We start from the raw sequence: 20,743 nt of genomic DNA, 5'->3' as shown, positions 1-20,743 counted from the left end.
ATTATATGTGTGTTTATGTGTATACATACATATGCATACATATACATATACACATACACGTACATACATATACATACATATACACATACATACATAATAGACATATTTTATGCAGTATACATATATATTTTCTGGAGCAATTACATCTTTCCAAGTACAATTGTATCCTCAAAACAACACTGGCATCACAAAATATTTTCTGAACAATTTTTTAAAGTATTCTGAAATATTTTTAAAAGGCGAGAGAAGGAAAAATGAAACTTAACTTTATAAACTCTATAATTTTATGACTTATTTTCTACATTATTATTCTTGAATATTTCCTGAGAATCCCCCTTTTTAAAGCCTTAATTGAACCAATTGCAGGAAATTCCCACTATTACTATCATTTTTCATCGTGGAAACCCCTTTAGATTTATTGATAAAATCTTAATTTTTACCCCTCAAAATATTTGTAATTTTAAGACTGTTGTCTGAGTTTGTTATATTGTTTTGTAAATATCAACTTGATTATTACGACTCTTATGTTTTAGTGTTTTTTTCAGCATTATGATCTTATGATGTTTATTTGTTGAAATTATACGAATTTTATCATTTCATACCACGTTTCTTTCTAACTCTTACAATCTGTTATTTCAATAACTTTAAGTACCGGGTTGAGGAAGGCTGATTAGAGCTTCATTCAAAAACACTAATCCTTGCATATGAGTTATAACTAGTTTATTTTCATTTTCTTGAGCAGTGAAAGAATTCCCTGTTGGAATGATTCAGTGCCCAAGAGACAATGATACTCTACATGAGTGTTGCTGTTGTCCTTGGGTTTGTCCAGCCTTACATTTTTCCACAGTGAAACTGCTTTTTTATGGCTTTGTAATGTGGACATAATATGACAGGAGGCTGCCAAGCCTTTTAAACAATCGTTAAAATCTTCCTTCAAGGATATTTTCAATCAGGCTGCATTTTAGTCAGAATGGACTCTGAATCCCTGTGTAGAAACTTCACTTGCTTGTCAGAGAGGAGCCTGAGTTGATATTCCTACTCTGCTTATGGACCATTCTGCAACTTACTTCCTCAGGCATTTCTTGATCATCATCATCATCATCATTTGTTTCTTAGAGAAAGAGGACTCAATGCTGTACTGTATGCAAGAGAATACACAACGATCTCGTGTGTAAATCTTGGCAAGACTGAGTCCAGTTGGTACTCTGGGACAGATTGCAATGGAAGTCACTTTAGAAGGGAAATCAAGCATTAAACAACAGGATGTAGCTCAGTGATACCTACAGACAACCTTTGTATTGTCCACTAGAAGTTATGAATGCTCCAACACTGGAAGTTATTAAGACAACCATTTGTCCAAGACCTCTAAGGTCCCTTCATTCTCTTCTCTTCTCTTCTCTTCTCTTCTCTTCTCTTCTCTTCTCTTCTCTTCTCTTCTATTCTATTCTATTCTGGCCTGGCCTGGCCTGGCCTGGCCTGGCCTGGCCTGGCCTGGCCAAGCCTAGCCAAGTCTATTAATTTCAGAAATAAGGCTGGAAAAGACGTCTGCCTAAGACTTATAGATCTTACTCCAGTTGGAATGGATAGGGTGATAGACCAGTCACCTGAGTAAGAGGGCTGTGCATCCTGCTTTGCAAATTACTTGGAAGAATTATTCAGACTTTGCTTGGGCATGAGAACATTACTCTGCTATCCAGTAGCTTTTTTCAGGCTGTTGCATGAAGCTGAAAAGTGATCATACTTCCGTGGGATGAATTTTAGTTTTAGTAAGGGATTCATTAAGGCAGCAACATCTTTTTCAGGATTAGCATGGAAACTTTGAAAATAAAACCCCATATTGCTTTAATGAGCAGCGGAGAATTGCTTGTCCAAACACTTCTAAATACTTTTTCAAGCTTGCACGGTTCTATTAAACAAAGTATAAAGCAGTGGTGGGTTTCAACAAATTTTGGAACCTATTCTGTGGGTGTGGCCTGCTTTATGGGAGTGGTTTGTCGGCCATGTGACTGGGTGGGAGTGGCTTGCTGGCCATGTGACCAGGTGGGAGTGGCTTACTGGCCATGTGACTGGGTGGGAGTGACTTGCTAGCCATGTGACCAGGTGGGAGTGGCTTCCTGCCCATGTGACCAGGTGGGAGTGGTTTGCCAACCATGTGACCTGGTGGGAGTGACTTGCCAGCCATGTGACCGAGTGGGAGTGGCTTGCCGGCCATGTGACTGAGTGGGAGTCGCTTGCCGGCCATGTGACCAGGCAGGAGTGGCTTGCCGGTCATGTGACCGGGTGGCAGTGGCCAAGATGATGTCACTGAATTCTTTGCCCCAATGGATGATCTACAAAAAGAAGATATAAAAAAGGAAATTTATTATTTTGTGCACTTACTACTTAAATAAGATTAAAATAAGTACACAAAACAATAAAAGAGCTACTTACAGAAGGTAAGTAGCTACTACTTACTACTTGTATTTCAAAGGGAATACAATACATATTTAATTTTACACATGTTAGCAGCTGCTGGAATTGTGTTTGCACAACAGTGGAAAATCAAAGATATGAAAATGAATAAATATTAGAATGTGCAGGAATGAATAAATTGACAATTAAAATTAAGAAGGCTTCGAATATTTTTTCACATGGGATTTGTTTTATCAATTGCTAACTAACAGAAACAGCAATTAGAAATCTAAAAGTATGAAAGAAAACACCAATTATGTAAGGAAAGGTCACTAAAATGTATAAGAAAATATTATTAGTATTTGATCATTATTAATGTGTAGATAACTGTGGGACGTTACACACCCACACACACAATGTCAGTGCCAGGAAAACACCAACAATTTCCCCCCAAAAGACTGCAGATGAAACCAGTTTGTTTCCCTAACCCAGTGGTCGGCAAGCCGTGGCTCGCGAGCCAAATGCGGCTCTTTAAACATTTTAATGCGGCTCTTCTGTGTGCCGGGCACCCGCTTCCCTCCCTCCTCTCGGGCTTTGGAGGGAAGCTTCTGCAAAACCCCGGCGACTGACAAGTCTCCCAGGCTGTAATTTGCCGAGCTGTACGCGCGGGCCTGTTTTCCACGGCGTGAAGCAGCGGCGAGATTCTGGGTGGCGAGCGATGATTCCGGGGGTCATCAGTGGAGGGGCAGGGTCCCCCCTCGTGTTCCTCATCTTCCCGGATGGCCCCTGGAATCATCGCTCGCCGTGCAGAATCTCGCCGCTGCTCCACGCCGTGGAAAACAGGCGCGTGCGCACAGCTCGGAAAATTACACCCTGGCAGACTTGTTGTCACTCGCCCGGGCTTTTGCAGAAGCTTCCCTCCGAAGCGTTCCGAGGGAGGGCTGTAAACTTCCCTCCGAAGTCTTGGGATGTTCTGAGGAGGCCCCCAAGGCAAAACACCACTGCCAGGTAGTTAAAAGTACGTCTCTGATTCGTCTCTGTCAGTCTCTCTCTGATTCCCTCTCTCACTCCCTCTCTCTGTTCCTCTCTCTCTCTCTCTGTCTCACTCACACACACACACACACTGTGGTCACCTTGTTGAGTGTTCCAATCACATTTGAAACACTCAACAACTGGCCTGCAATGCAGTGATTGGATTGCAGTGTGATTGGAACACTCAACAAGGTGACCACAGATGACCACTCTGTGTGTGTGTGTGTGTGTGTGAATGAGACAGACAGACAGAGAGAGGAACAGAGAGAGGGAGTGAGGGAGGGAATCAGAGAGAGACTGACACACACACACACACACACACACACACACAGACAGAGAGGGGGAGGGAGGGAGATAAAGATAGACAGACAGAGAGAGAGACACACACAGAGTGAGTGATTAAGTGAATGAGTGAGAGACAGACACACCCACATACACAGAGTGACAGAGAGAGAGGAAGGGAGGGGAGAGAGACAGAGGGAGAGACAGAGACAGACACACACACAGACAGAGTGAGTGAGAGACAGACAGACAGACACACACACACACACAGAGTGACAGAGATGGGGGAAGGAGGAGAGAGAGACAGAGATACAGAGAGACAGACAGACAGATAGACACCCAGAGAAAATGACAGAGGGAGACAGAGAGGGAGGGAGGGAGAGAGAGACAAAGAGCCAGAGAGAGAGAGAGAGAAAGAAAAAGAAAAAAAGAAAGTGGGAGAGAGAGATGAAATTAAAAACAACAACATACAAACCTGACTTACTCAAACTATCCAAGGAAATGCAAGGCCAATGTTCACATTAGTGGTTGTGACTTTATCAGTCATTGTCAGGATGTAATTTTTCTCTACATTGTAAGGCAAATTTTACGGAATTTAACGTTATCGATAAATAATATCGTTCTAAAGTTTTTGTTTTATTAGTTGTGTTATTTGTATCCTCCCGTCCTATGTGGATACTTGCATGCAGAATATTCTCAATAAAAACTTATTGAAACTAAAAACAGTGTACCATCCTATGTATTTTCGGTTTTAAAAATGCGGCTCTCCAAATAAATTTCAATCGTGGTTTTGGCGAGATTTGGCTCAGTTGAAAAAAAAGGTTGCCCACCACTGCCCTAACCCGAAGGACAGGAAAGACAAAGCTACTGGAATAAAAACCATCAAGGCATTGTGGGAAATTATAAAGGACAGTGCCAGGAAGCTCACAGAACCAGCAACCACCTCACAATTACCTAAACAACCAGGTATCACACAGAAACACACAAAATCTGGCAAAGCTGCCTTGCACCAACCTGGCCTGCCCATAGAAAAGAAGCCATTTGGAGACACATAAACCATACACCAACCTGTACACTTAAAAGCAACATATTGTATCACAAATAAAACATTTGCAAAAAGGAATAACATTTCTTGTAATCAATTCTATAAACAATAAATAAATAAAAATTCCCTAAAATAATTTTAAAGAAAGATATTCTACACATAATAAATTAAAATAAAACCATTAAAATATTCTATACATAATAAATTAAAATAAAACCATTAAAATATTCTATACACAATAAATTAAAATAAAACCATTAAAAATATTCTATACACAATAAATAAAATTTGAGATTGTGGAGATGTAATTCTAAGGCAGGTCATTGTGGAAGGTCCTGATGAGGAGATCGTGATGACCAGGAGGCAGGAGTCATATAAATTTAATAAATGAAGAAATAAATGCCCTGTGGTCTTGATGGCTTGCTTGCAGATATTTTATTGTCATTGGTGTGATATACCTAGCTGGGTCATGAAATGTCTGCAAGAAAACCACCAAGCTCAGGGAACACCAAGGACCCCACTGTCGCCTCCCTGCTCCCCCCATCCCTCTTCCTCCTCTCAATATATCCCACTCTTTCTAGCACTGATGATGTTACCTAGTTTGGTAATAAAATGTCTGTAAGAAAACCACCAAGCTCAGAAAGCAGCAAGGTTCCCACTTTCCCCCACCTCCTCTTTCTCCCTCTCTTTCTCCTTTTTGTCCTTTCTCCTCCCCCCCCCCACTCCCTTCTAGCACTGATGTTACCTAGTTTGGTAATGAAAAGTCTGTAAGAAAACCACCAAGCTCAGAAAGCATCAAGGATCCCACTTTCCCCCACCTCCTCTTTCTCCCTCTCTTTCTCCTTTTTGTCCTTTCTCCTCCTCCCCCCCCCACTCCCTTCTAGCACTGATGTTACCTAGTTTGGTAATGAAACGTCTGTAAGAAAACCACCAAGCTCAGAAAGCAGTAAGGATCCCACTTTCCCCCACCTCCTCTTTCTCCTTTTTGTCCTTTCTCCTCCTTCCCCCCTCCCTTCTAGCACTGATGATGTTACCTAGGTTAGGGTTACTGGGCAACGTGTGTGTGTGTGTGTGTGTGTGTGTGTGTGTGTGTGTGTGTGTAAGGCTGGGACTGTAAATGACAATATCCCTCTTCCCCCCCCTGCAATAACTTAATGTTTAAATACTTCTTTTGAAACCATAAAGATTCAGACCTTGAGATCTCTAGATGAAAATAAATTTCAGCAAACAAACCTTGGGGGGAAGTGCCCCTTGAAAAACTAGGGCTGCCAATCAGAATTCCTAATACTGAAGTGGAAGGATAAGTAGCAGCTGCATCATATTGCAGTAATTGCAGTGAAGGATAGGAGCTGTTTCCTTTTAAATTAATTAATTAATACACGAGTAGAGCCTTTGGTTTTTTATGTAGCTCATTTATATATCATGCACTCCTAGCAAAGCCTGCCGGCCCGGCTGCCTGCAGCAGTTAACAACATCTCCAATAAGAATCAGTCAAAATAAAATCCAAGATAAAAATAATATCACCGGACAGAATCAAATCATAAAAGACATCAAAACATCACAGCATCAAAACTAATAAATAAATCAAAGAACAACCCAGCATACACGGTGTCATTATTAAAACAAAAACAAAAACAGTGGCAGATTAAAACGCAGCTTCCGTAGGGAAAAAAACTGGGATATAAAAATATGGAAAGCTAAACTATTAGGACATGGTGTTTTGTAAGGCTTAGGCACTTGCTTGTAAATGGAGACTGAGACTGGGCTATGATTAGAAAAATATTCAAGGAAATTTTCAGTAAAATCAGAAAAATGTATTTCCTGTAACCTTTATATTTGAGCAGGAATAAACAGTATTATTTCATTACCATTAAGGAATATGTTACTGGCTTCTTTGTAATCAGAGCTAGGCTGTATTTCAGCCTTTCAACCTCTATATGAAGATGTGATGACATCAGTGGTGGGATTCAAATTTTTTTACTACCAGTTCTGTGGGCATGGCTTTATGTGTGTGGCATGGCTTTGTGGGCATGGCAGGGGAAGGATACTGAAAAATCCCCATTTCCTCCCTACCCAACTAACTTGCTTTTCAACTCCATTCTCCTGTTCAGGGCAACAAAAAAAGATCAGCTGGGAGGCAGAGCAAGCCTATTTGCTGGTTCTCTGAACTACTCAAAATTTCTGCTACCTGTTCTCTAGAACCTGTCAGAACTGGCTGAATAAGACCTCTGGATCATGGCCTTCGGCCTTCAGGTTATTTGTATGTTTGGAGTAGTTAAGACTGTGAGTAGGAGGGAAAGGGAAGTTACTTCATAGTTAAATCAGATCAAATCAAATCTTTATTGTGGTCTACACCTCTTGCTTTCCCCTTTTCCATCCCAGTATTTTCATTTATATTTTTTATTTTGATAAGGTTAATATATGGAATGGGCACATGACCCACAACCCAAAGGTGTGCAAAGAACCTCTTAGTCATGACTGCCAACTGCTCTTCAAGCACGAGCTGTGATTCCAGGAGGAATCTCTGAGACAGTGTCACCCCACCGAGGACCAAAGATGGAAGATTCCTGGCAGTAGGAGACAGAAGGGAAAAAGGGAAGATTGGAAAATAGACAAAAATTGATCAGATTAGCTGGGTCAAGTGATGGTCCCTTGAAAAGGAAACATAGCACAGTCTCCTTAAGAGGGAGCATGTCTACATCCTCCCTCAAGGAGGAATTAACCACTGCCCCAACCCAATCACACATACCCCTCCAGGGTGGCTTTAGCCAGCAAAAAAAGGTATGGATCTAAGACAGAGATGGCTGAAGTGATCACAAGCTACAAAAATCCTGTCCATTTCCACAGGCTTAACAAGACCAAACTCTTCCCATATAACCATTTGAGACCCAACCTTTACTGGTCCTGCTTCAACATTGGAGTCCAACATAGAGTGAATCTAAGTGATTTTATTTGTTTGAAAACATTCCAAAAATCGTCAACATTTCTGAAAGATGCCTAAATAACCAGTGTGGATAATTTGCGTCTTCTGCCAAACCATTTTCCATAAGGCTGTTCCTGGAAGATGTTAATGTTCTGTAAGGCTTTTTGGGAAGATGTCATGAAACATCACGTGATGGCAACATGACGATGCGAGTTTGGCACCCATGCTCTAGAACTGAGAAGAGCTTTTGGTATGAGCAGCACATAGATGCAACAGACACTTCTTCATATGTGTACCACTCAGGTTCTGCAGTCATCTTCAGAGGTTCTTTTAAGTGCCTCCCTTGTGCTAAGGAAGAGCAGCTAGCTCCTTGGAGCAGTTCTCAGTGCTAGTTGCATATTTGAAATGCCCTACCTGGAAAACTATGATTGACTTCTGAATTGCAATCTTTTCTATGTCAGGAAAAAATCTTATTCTTCCAGGAGTTTTTTTTTTTAATCTTTCTTTCTCTCATAAATTTTATTTTTCCGAGATCACTTCCGGTCACTGTAGGTGATGGGCATTGTTGTCCGCTGTTCATCTCTCTGGTGGGCTCCTTTCAGGAGCACAGGGGGTCTCGGAGGGGCCACCTGCCGCAGGGCGGCTTGCTGAAAGCCCCTGGATGCGGCGGCAGCTGGCGGTGTTTTCAGCCTTGCCCCAGGAGCCGGGGAACAGAGGGGGGGCAGGGAACAGCATTTGGCTGTCTGTCCTTTTGCTGAATGGGCTCCGGGAGGAAGGAGTCAATTAAGGAGGAGCGGCTGGAATGCAGGTGGTGAGAGATCCATCCTAATCACCTTAATTATCGTTGATGGATAAGCAGCAAGCTATTGTAAGTTTGTGTTCAATCTATTTGAAGCTGGAAGATTAGAGGGGTTTTTTTTTTCTTTACCCCCCTCGGATAAAGCGGCATTTGAATTATCTCTCTCTATATTGGAATGGAGAGAGAATAAAGGCTGACTTGTCAACTGGATTAACTATGTGAGAAAGATTCATACCACAACTGCAAGAGGTGATTGCTGAGCTGTTTTCTTAAAGGAAAAAAAAAACTTTATGGAAACCTTTGTTCTTCTCCCTGTGAAAGGAGGAGCCAAGATGGCTCCCCTCCATCTTCGTTTTTGTACTTACAAATGAAGTCTTCCTTTTGAAACTACCTTTGAAAAAAATCTCTGGCATTGTATTATTACCCCCCCCCCCCCGAAGGACCCCTGGACCTCCCCTGTTTTATATGGTCTTCCTGGATTTTGATTGTTTGATTTTCCCCTTTCTGGTGTGCCTCTGTGTCTGGGAACTGTGATGGAGAACTGACTTTTCACTTTCGGTTTTGCCTGCCTCCTTGGATCGGCACAGAGCTGCGCACTCCGCTGACGCTATTTCTTTTGTAAAAGATTTATTCCATTGCTGAACTCAGATAAATGGGGCCCAAAAAACCACCAACAGGCAAGTCATTCTTGGCTCCCACATCTGCCACCTCCAGCCCAAGTATGCATCAGACGAAAATTACTTCATTGTTACAACAAGAAGGGTCTGGAGAGAGCTCAAAAGACTTATCCGTTACCCAAATGTTTCAGGAAATTATGAGGGGTCAAAATGAGCTGAAAAAGGAGGTGACAGACTCAAAGAAGAACTCAGAGGTGTACAACACCACATAACAGAAAACAAACAACAAATTTGGGTGTTGGAGGAGGGAGTGGCTGGGCTGGGAGAGGAGGTTAAGGCAGTCCGGAAGGGGAATTTAGAATTGAAAAATTTTATGGCCAAGATAGAACTTGAAAGAATGTCCTTTTTTCTCAGATTCCAGAACCTACTGGAGACAGAAAATGAAGATCTTAAGGATATTATGAGTATAATTTTAGCAGAATATATTAAGAGAGAGACAAAGAACAGTTGTGGTGGGATATGGATATGGTTTACAGGATTAATTCAGCATATGCTAGAATACATAATGTTCCAAGGGAGGTACATGTTAAATTTCTTAGGAGGACCACGAGGGATGAGTTGCTAGGGGCTCAAAGGGGGGGGGACCCATTAGAAATTACCATTCCTAAGCAAATTCCAAAAAATAAAAAATAAGAGAGAAAAGGAGGAAGTACTCCTCTTTATCAAAGAAATTATATAATAAAGGAGTTTGGTTTAGATGGTTATTGCCAGAGGGAATGTTGATCTTTTGGGAGGGAAACAGAATTAGAATTAATACAGTGGGGGAGATAGAAGCCTTCATTAAAAAACACGGCTCTCTCCTAGAGGTCAAAAAATATGGGAGGTAGTGAAAAAGATAGTAATGTACAAGATATGAAGGAGGGAGGGGCTGTGGCTCCATCTGGGGACAGGGAGGAGGGAGCAATATTGAAAAAGCTCAGGTCACAAAATGCATTTGAAATATTATTGTAATTGTTGATATACTAGAAAGTGACAAAAAAGAGATGATTGAACACATGGTTGATATAATGTAGAACAAGATTCTGTTTTTGCTTATTTTTTATACGTTGTCTTTAACATTATAAAAATTGTGAGATTTGGAGGGATTTCTACCACTAGCATGGGAGCTGCCAAAATTTTCTATGTACCCCTTTACCTTTCCCCATAAATGTTTAAAAACCAATAAAATTCTTTTTTAAAAATTATTTTTCCATCTTGTTGTCAATAGTCTATATTTGTGCTGCATTGTGGCCCGATAACTGACTTATAATTTAGCTATTATAATTTATCTTAAAAAATAACAACAACCCTTAAATCCTATTGTCTAAACATGTATGACCAAAGGATCTACATGTTTCCTATGTAGGTGTGGTGCAATCTTACAAATTGTTTGACGAGGATCAAGTAATCTGGACTTTTACTGGAAATACTTCTACTTCAGCAATACTAGATACTAGTGTTGATGCAATATTTATGGTACAAAATGGCCAATATATTACATCTGCAGTGGTCTGAAGGTGAGACTTATATAAATTAAAGATCAGTACTTGATAACATGAACTTCACAGACATTTGAAACAAATTTCTGGAATAGAATCCATAACCAGAGAGAGAAGAACTTAGAACAGGCATCTAGAGTATTAGAATACGGGTAGAATATTTTTGAGGTTAGGAAAAAAACCCTCTCAAAGAAAATTCAAACCTAGGATCTTACATAATATATATTCTAAAGCCCTAGTTTTCTTATTATTGGTAATCAAGGAGGTTCCTTCATGAAATTTGATGCACAATCAATCCCAGTACAGTTTTTATATGTCAATAAATGCTTTTCTTATGTGAATTTCTGACTTTTGCTTCTTCACCTTAAAATGGATATTAGGAGTAGAGATGGACTAGTTACATAAGACATCAGATAGCGCTAAGCATTGCATAACTACTTTAAGAACCAGAACCAGAAAGCTCATATGTACAAGAAGGCTACTTATTGATATATGAAAACTGAACCAGCATTTGATGGTAATCTTATCTAAGACATTTTAAAAGAAATGCTGAAAGTATTTTAGACTACGGTACAGGTAGTTCTTGATTTGTGACAGTTCATTTAGTGACCATTCAAAGTTATAACAGCCCTGAAAAAAGTGACTTGCAACCTTCGTAACATCCCCATGATCATGTGATCAAAATTCAGATGCTTGGCAGGTGGCTCATATTTCTGACCGATGTGTCCAAGGTCATATAATCACTTTTTGCAACCACTGGGCAGGCAAAATCAATGGGGAAGTCAGATTCACTTAAGAACCATGTTACTAACTTATCAACTGTGGTGATTCACTTAACAATTGTGGTAAGAAAGGTGGTAAGATGGGCCAAAACTCACTTAATGAATGACTCACTTAACAACAGAAGTTATGGGTTCAATTGTGATCATAAATTGAGGACTACCTGTACTTGCCTCTACCATGACCCAACAACCACAACACAGCATTCTGCATTCAATTGTAGGAAGTTATCACCTAGCCCTCTCCCAGAAAAATGAAATATCCTAGGAAATATTGATAAGGCAGAATATTATATTTTCCTGGAAACACATTTCAAACACAAAGTAAATTCCTGCAGCTTCCGGCCCATCCCCACTTTGTCAATGGGCCATTAAGAAGGCCAAGCTAGTCCACTTTACATAATAAAGAGTTCTCCTCTTCAACTCCAGAGTGATAGGATTAAGGCAGGATAATATTGCCTTTTATTCAACTGACCACATGGCATCTGAGAACTCAACCAAACCTGGATTCAAAACTCAGCCTAGAGGGTTGCCCTTGCACGCGCCCATGGGAGTCTGACAACCAATCAGAATACATTTCTTACACAGGAACAGGAAACAGATAGGTGGGGCCGAACAGATTATAAAAATCCCTGCAAGCCCTTCTTCAGCCCTTCTCTTCCCTTCTCTTCTTCTCCACCAACATTGAAGCATGTGATCACCTTTTCTGTTCAGGGCTCAAGCCATGTGGTCCTGTTCACCATTAAAACCATCTTTCCAAGCAGCCTCCATGTCTCCAGTGTCTTTTTCCCCACTTGGAGCCGAACCCAGAAGGACATTTCTTTCATCACAATAAAGGATAACCATTGGGTCATGGTCTTGTAATCACACTGAACCACTAGTCCATTCTGTGTCATGGATGTTTTCTCTGATGCATCATGCTGTGCTTTGGAGGGAAACCAATGAAACCAATGTTCCACACCAATTTATGTTCTCTTCCTTTATCAAGAACATGAATGCTAAATTATTATTTTCCTTCGTTCCTTCGACTTTAGATTTTTTTAAAATTGGAAATTGGTTTAAACATATTCCATGTTATTTTTTTTTCAAATATTTGTTATCATTTTCATAGAAGCAAGCAACTCCTCAGCTGGTTTACACAGCATGCAAGTCAAGGCTAAAATTAGGTTGAGTAGTTTGTGGGAAATTCTGACACTGGCTTAATGTATCTGAATCAGGCCATATAGCATACAATCCATATATGATTTATTTGGGGAGGGAGACAATAGCAAATTAAGTGGACACATCCATTAAGATTTGCTAATCAAAGATTAAAATTATAGTCCCACCTTAAGCATGAACGCCAACTGGGTGACTTTGAGCTAGTCACTGTCCCTCAATCCAACCGGGGCTGTTGTGGGGAAGATAGGAGGAGGAAGGAGTACTAGGTGTGCTTGCCACCTTGAGTTAGTTATAAAAGTGGAAAATAAATTAACAATAACTTATCCATGTTAAAATAGAGCAACAACAACAAAAACAAAAACAACAAAACATGACAACTCACTAAGAAAACTTAACAAGATTTACCAAAATCAAAAGAAGTTGATGATAAATGAAATAGGAAGCATTAGTCTCTCAAAGTGCTTATGAACATAGTGGAATGACTATAAAGGATGGGATGAAAATTGTACTTAGTGAAAAACATATCTTCCTTTCCTTTTCTTCCCTTCCCTCTCCGAATGTGTTACTGAAAGTGCACTTGACACACAATCCTAACTGTGTCTGTTACAATGAGAAATTGCTCTTTACCTTGGAGGCAAAGATAAATCCAGCGTGATAATATGCAGACTGCCAAGGCTAACACTTATTTAAATACTGGCCTAATTGTAGTATACAATCCACATACATTAATGACATGTAAATCATTTTCATGTCAGAGATGTCACAACCTTGTTGGTCCTTACCATTCCTCCGCCCCTCCTCGCTTCTTTCTTCAATGGTGTCAAACTTTTGTTTCATTCTTTGAATCAATGCTGTTTTCAGTGCTTGAGATCTTTCATTGTTTGCACCGGGGCCTGCTGTCCCTGAAGTTAATCGCCCTTCAGTATGGCTATTGTTATGTTGCTGCCTGCCTGTGAAGAAGTGACACAATAGTGCTAGCTTATATGAAGGGAAAACGCATATACAACTGCATACCGGTCTTTGTGCACTTGGGAGAGAAGAGAGGTGGGGAAGAGAAAAGGATGGCATGAAATGTATTCGTAATATCAGGAGTCTAAAAATGAATAAATAGAAAATATAATAAATAAAAGTTAGAAACCAACCTCAAGGATGTGCTGATTGAAAGTGATGGTTATTGTATTTTTTTTCCAAGGTTGTACCCATTACTAATATTAGATGTGGTCATAAAATATTTGTATCCTTATAATCTCCTTGTTGTAGAATTATGTTCAAAGATTTAAATACGTTAAATTAAAATTTGAAACGAAGAAAGCTGAGAAGAACTTGAAAGAGGGAAAAGATGAGACAACTGGTTGAATTTCAATGCTATGAAACTTTGTTCAATTAAAAGGGGCCTTGCAGTGGGAAAGCAACCACGTTGATGCAGAAAAGTTTGGAACCTTCTTGGAACTGCTGAAAGAACTGTGTTGCAAACAGGTTGGTGTCTTATTTCCCCCCTCCCCCGCATTGAGAGAGGGCTGTTCAATTTTAACAAAGATAACCTCTTTCAAACCATTCTTCCATTCTCCACCATTCAGTCAAACTGAAGAAGCTTCTCAGTTGAGAAGCAAAAAATCTTCAAGGAAATATCTACCATACATTTGATCCTCTTATGTCTACAACCACTCATTAGAAATCAACAAGACTGTAGCAAATACTAAAGAAAAAAGATATCAGAATTGAGTGGTTACACATTAATGGTTAGATTTGGCTTCTGTGTCAAGAAAAGGTACCAAAGCCAAAGTTTGCAACTTTAATTTTGGCCCTGGAAACTTTTCCTAATGCAGTAAAAGCCATTTCTTATTGATGTTTCAGAAACGTTTAAAGATGGATGGTTATTTTGGGGAGATTTTCCCCGATTTTACTGTGACCGTAATATTTCAAAATTTTTCTGTTGTATTCTTGTAATTGGTTGATGTTTCTACTGAATTTCTACTGCAGAGGTTTACTCATTTATTATATTCTATATAAACCACTTAAAATCTCTGCACTGTGGTGGGAGAGAAATGTGAAACATAAACAAACAAACACACAAACAAATAAATTTAAAGACTCCTCCTCTGTCGAGGTTGTACAAAAATTGTCAGTATCACCACCCAGGGTTTAATAAATAGTTTAATAAGCAACACTGAAACTGCTTTAACTCAACCATTTGTTTATTTTGAATTTCGTATCTGTGAACAAAGATGTTAGATTTATGCAACCTTCTCAGGTAATATCCACTGAATAGGAAAGCTGAACTTGCAACCTTGACCCCTCCGATAGAGTGGTCATAATATCAGAGCAGGCAGCACAACATGTCATTCATTTATTCATCATCCTTGGGATTTGGTTGGGATGAAAGTTGTTGATAGGATATTAATCAGAAAATCCCATTTTCCTATCATGTATAGCAAACACACCGTTGTTCCTGGTGCTTCGGAACAAGAGAACAATACTGATAGCAGCCTGCTTCTTTAAATTGTTGTTGGCTATTCATCACATTGACAATAGATGTTGGTGGCTGTGAACCAGTTACATACAGGCACACATCAGCTGAAAATAACAGCAAGCCATTTGGCAAGCATCAAGGAGAAAGTGGGTTGTTTTATTCAAAGGTTGGCTGCATATTTAAGCAGCTGCCAAGTTCCTTTGAAGACAAAAATTAGTTTCATTTCTCTGTACGTAGCACTGAAACATATCAGATAATTATCTCATTGGTTTTTAGAGTAAAAAAACACACCCTTTTGTTATTTAGAGTTATGTCAGTGGCAGGTAGGGGGCATAAAAATCCAGGGAAAATGAATTTGAACTGCCTCGCCCATTTGATTACACATTGGGATACCGCAATCATTAGGAACCTAGATGAATAAAAAAATGCATCTAGATTAGTTCCCTGAATTTCAGACTTATGTCTTTGGATCAATCAGAGTTGTTACAAGATGCCCCTCTTTCAAATACAGTATAAATAAAGTATTATTCTGGATAGAAAGAGACTCAAGAGAAGAGTCCCTCTGGAATGAGCTGCCCCCGGAGCTTCGCATAATTCCCGACCTCCGGTCCTTCCGATGCGCCCTAAAAAGTTGGCTTTTCCAGCAAGCCGGCCTGGCCTGTTAATTTTAACTTATTTTAAATGTATTGTTTTTAAAAAAAATTGTGTTTTTTTTTGATATGGATTTAATCTTTTTTAACTTTGGGGATGTGTGTTTTTTAATGTTGTACGCCGCCCTGAGTCCTTTTGGAGAAGGGCGGCATATAAATCCAAATAAACCAAACCAAACCCTTTCCAGAGTGAAAACGGCCCTTAGCCTTGGAGGCCTATGCCAGAGATTTCACTCTGTTACAGTGGGTATTCTCAGCAAAATCTCCAAATGTGAGCATATTTGATTTTCTCTTAAATTTAAATAAAACTCAATACAGTTAATATTATTCTTTAGTCATTGACTGATTGATTAGATTTATTCCTAGTCTTCTGTGATGGAGCTCAAGATGGTGCACATAAATGGTCCTTGCTCCTATTTATTATATTATATAGCTCTCTACATGGGGCTTCCCTTGAGATGCACCCGAAGGCTGCAGTTGGTCCAGAACGCGGCCGCGCGGGCAATTATGGGAGGTACCAGATACTCCCATGTAACACCTCTCCTGCGCGGGCTGCACTGGCTACCTGTGGCTTTTCGGGTGCGTTTCAAGGTGTTGACTATCATCTTTAAAGCGCTCCATGGCACAGGACCTAGTTACCTGCGGGATCACATCCTGCCCCATACATCGCTGCGGCCGATTCGCTCTCACAGGGAGGGACTCCTCCGGGTGCCATCCACTAGGCAGTGCCAGTGGGTGACGCCCAGGAGTAGGGCCTTCTCTGTGATGGGCCCGACCCTCTGGAATGACCTCCCCCCCGACATTAGAATAACGACTGATCTCCGCTCCTTCCGTAAGAAACTTAAGACCCACCTGTTTAACTTAGCTGGCCTGGCCTAACTGTTGTTTTTGTGTCCCTCCAGCCTGTATGTTAAATTTTAAATTTTTCGGGATAGACTTTTTAGGTTGTTTTAATTTTTAATTATACTGTACAGCCTATCATTTAATTTGTTTTAATGGGTATTTATAATTATCTAAGTTTGTATATTGTTTTATTGTGGTCTGTACACCGCCCCGAGTCCCTCTGGGGAGAGGGGCGTTCTATAAATTAAATTAAATTAAATTAAATATTTACAGCTATTCCTTCACTTACAATCACAATTGGTACTGGAATTTTTCTCATCATTTGTTGCAGTACTAAGTTGAGTCCATCATGTGTCCAGACTTGATTTTATGTTTGTTTTTACAATACTCCCCGGTTGAGTCACAAAGTCAGAAGTTGACTCATGGGATCGTAAATCCAGCTTAACCATTGGCACTTTTTGCAAGAAACTGGCAAAAATTGTTGCTAATCACACTCACATAGCCACTTGATGCTGCAACTGGTTGGAAAAGCGAGCTGGTTGTCAACCACCCAAATTGGGATCAAATGACCATGGGAGCAGGTGACAGTCATAAAATCAAACTTTGGTCATAGCTACCTTTTTCTGAGACCATTGTTAATTTGTGCCATCATTAATTGAATGGTCATAAATCAAGTATCTGTGTTCATTACTAGATTTATATGTCAGCTTTACTTTGTATATCTCAATGCTCTGCATATACTGCTTCTCTCTCCTATATCCTGTCAATATCAAAAATCTGCATGGTGGCTTGAGCTAAGAAAAGAATGTTATCCCAAAGTCCCTACGTAGTTTCCATGTCTAAGGAAATGCTTAATGTCTTGGTCTCTGGCATTTCATGTTGGTGGGGTTCATTGTTTATAATAACAAGCTCTTAGTTTTTCACTAAAACTAGATTCTCAACTATTTATTTATTAATTATTTACTTACTTATTTATTTATAACAGGTCTAAACATCCCACTGAAATAATGCCCCTTATAAAATATAATTAAATATAACTAAAAGTTCTTCCAACAATCATCAGTTAGTTGCCATCAGAGATAGTTTTGGGGAACATCTGGTCTAGTTCTTGATTTTAAGCATGTCCATATGGTATATCTAGGGAAGTAGATATGTAAACAGGACTGAGCAATGTGGTAACAGCTTCAGTTTATTAGCTAAATTGTTTAGCCCTGTTAATATAACATGTATTTGAAGCAGTTTTTACCCCAGAAATGTTGGGTAAACAAGCACAACCAATTATACTTTCCCAAAGATAGAATTCCATAATTTGAGGGCCACCAGCAAGAAAGCTCTACTATATCATGTTACATAACAGATACAAAGTTGCATTTAGTGGTGGGATTCACATCGATGGGCGCTTCGCCTTAGCTGTTACAATGTAATAAGGGTTAACCAGAGAGGCAGTTTCTGCAAGCAGGACAATAAAGATTAGGCTAGAAACACCACCAGAATGTTTCCTTCCTGCCTTCCTTACAGGATTAGCCCTGTAAAGTGAAAACAAAAACAAAAGGAGATTTCTTCCAACAAACAGTTCTCTGAACTGCTTAGAAAGTTAACAACCAGTTCTTCTGAATAGCTGCGAACTGGCTGAATCCTACAACTGGTTGGGTTCATAAGTAAACATTCTCAGTTGATATTACATTAGGTATTGAATGATTTTGAGAATATTGTTCAATATTTTTCAATGTTATTGATAGTGTTTAAAACCCACAGTCATATTTTCTTCCAAATGTTTTAAATTGTAGCTCTCCAAATCTCTTGCCAAAGGTTATCCTAGCTGGGAGCTGATGAAATCTCTGTTTTTCTTTATTTTTTCTTCATTCCTTTACTTGGTTTTTATTCTATCTTCCATCTTCCATAATATTTTAGATTTTGTTGCTGAAGGCTATGAGGCTACGAGGAATGGCCACCAAAAATCAAGGGGAAATTCTGCCCATATACTGTAGGTGATGAGAAAAGCTGATACATTACCATCTCAGAAAATGTCTTCAAAGGAACTATATTTGAGGAGGTCAAAAAGGTATTATTTAGAAATGTTGAAGTATAATGCTGATGTGTGAATGCTTTTTTTCTGTAATTGTCATTTGAAACACAAGTCAGATAACAATGATCTAACCCAAATTCCAGTTTTGTCAGTTTGGGACAGGGTTTTTAAAAAGGGCTTGTTTAAATATCCTCCTTATTACATTGATTGACCCTTATAGATAAGCGACAGATCAAACTACGTGTAGCCAGGTTCTAACATCGTGAAGCATGAAGACACTTCCATAGCTTGTGTGTGCATGCAAGGCTTTCTAAATGGGCTTTGGTATTAGGACTGTGCATCTTTAAGTTCTCATGTGAAAGTATGAGCTTTGGAATGACAGGATATCAAAGTGAAAATTAATGTCCGCCACTTGTATATTGCCTAGACGTTACTTTAGAGAGAAAAACAACAGGAGCGAGACGAAGCCATACATATGTTAAATTCACATCAGTAATAAAGATTAAGTAGAAGTTAATAGCATCCCAGTCATGCTTGTGGAGGTAATCTCCTTTCTGAAAATTCAAAATTAGATTTGGAGGATCGAAGCAAACAGGGGGTGAGACTTTGGCGTAATATTTTAATCAAATTGTCATGAATGAGTGGATACAATTAAGAATTCTGTCAGTCACAGTGCTGAGCCCCTTTTGTTAGTCAGCTGTTGTGAGGGATGCACTAGGGCATCGTGGGCAGAGATTAAACTTGACCTTTCCCAGGATCTACATATTTGACCCTCTGGGTAGGGTTTGCTTGTCAAATGTCCTATTTTATTTTGTTTACTTTATTATTTTATTTTATTTTGTTACGGGAAAGTGGCAGAAGTGTAGATGAGGGACTGACGAAGCATTTTCAGTCTCCCTTTCATTTATATATTTATATCTATCTGCCTAGTTATCAACAGGACACAGACACACCCGCCTTTTAAAAAAGATCAGCCGAGCATCAATATCAACCCTCTTTCAGCTCCAAAATGTAGGTTTGCTTTATTAATTTTCTAATGTGGATTATAGCAATTTGGAATAAATTACTTTAACAAAAAAAAAAAAAAACTTTTGTCAAAGAGCAATGCAGTTTTTAAAATTGTATAAGGGATAGCATATTTTTTATTATTATTAAAGCTGTGTTTGAAGAAGGCATAAAGATTAAACATTTCTTAGCTTAAAACACACACTGCCCAATCAGATAATGTCAGTCAATCACATTGCAGGTCCCAACAGGGCTACATTTTGGTTAGGACCAACTGAAAATCCATGAAAGTTAGGAACAAGCTTTTCAATTCTCTAGAACAGGAGTCCTCGACCACCAGGTCACGAGCCAGTACCGGCCATGGCCCATTTGGAACTGGGCCCCATAAGTGCCAGAAAGCTTGGGGAGAGTGGCTCTAGAATACAACTGTTCCAGCCCTTAGTTGAGTTTAACTGCAATTTTGATTCACTGGCCTTTTTTAAACACTCGTTCTGTACTTTGGAATGGCTGACTTCCTTTTGGATGTGGCTAAATATATTGTGTATGATTTATTTATGTCACACACTAGTGACTGAAACAGTGGGAGAAAGATTATCCATCTTCTCAGTACCAGACTCCTCACACCTTACCTCCATCAAGGGAAATTCTCACGACTTCTTCTTCTTGTGTGTGAGAATTCTATGCAGCTACATCATTGTGTGCATATATCACTTTCCCATACTAGAATATGCAAGGCAGAGAAGCACATCGGCTATGAGTGATGGGAATAGCTGCAGTACAGAATACAGCCTGCCCAAGCGTCTCCCATCCTGCACTCTTTTAATGCAGGAGGTATGAACCCCTCTAAAATAATTTTCAGGAGAAGTGGACACACCCAGCAGAAAGGCACCAGAACAGCAGAAGCTCTCTAAGAAACAAGTACACAAGTAGGACTTAAAAACAACAACAGAGTTGATTATTTTGGGTTGACTTATTGAAATATTTGTTGATCTGTGTTTTAAGATGCTGAGTTTCTTTTTTTTTATTATCCATCATTTTCTGGACAATTCTTGGGATGCATGCAAACAGAAATATAGAATGTGGAGATGAAAATCTGGACACCATCAACACAAGTTAGGGGTCATGGGATAGCGATGCCTCTAAAAATACTGGGACTGTTGATGATAACAGGGAGGGAAGGAT

The 20,743-nt window shown here is 39.5% G+C and overlaps 1 long non-coding RNA gene across 1 annotated transcript in view; it reads left to right on the top strand.

The window, feature by feature from the left end:
• The window catches only part of LOC309382662, a 40,548-nt gene extending 20,943 nt beyond the window's left edge, over positions 1-19,605 (top strand). The window contains exons 2-3 of the long non-coding RNA XR_014173693.1: positions 18,442-18,592; positions 19,487-19,605. This is a non-coding gene — a long non-coding RNA (uncharacterized lncRNA). The remainder of the gene's footprint in view (positions 1-18,441; positions 18,593-19,486) is intronic.
• Positions 19,606-20,743: the final 1,138 nt, after the last annotated feature.

The sequence above is a fragment of the Natrix helvetica genome (genome assembly GCF_964273705.1).
Source record: "Natrix helvetica genome assembly, chromosome: 1".
Taxonomy (NCBI): domain Eukaryota; kingdom Metazoa; phylum Chordata; class Lepidosauria; order Squamata; family Natricidae; genus Natrix; species Natrix helvetica.
The sequence above is the reverse complement of the archived record's forward strand: the minus strand, read 5'-3'. Positions and strand labels throughout refer to the sequence as shown.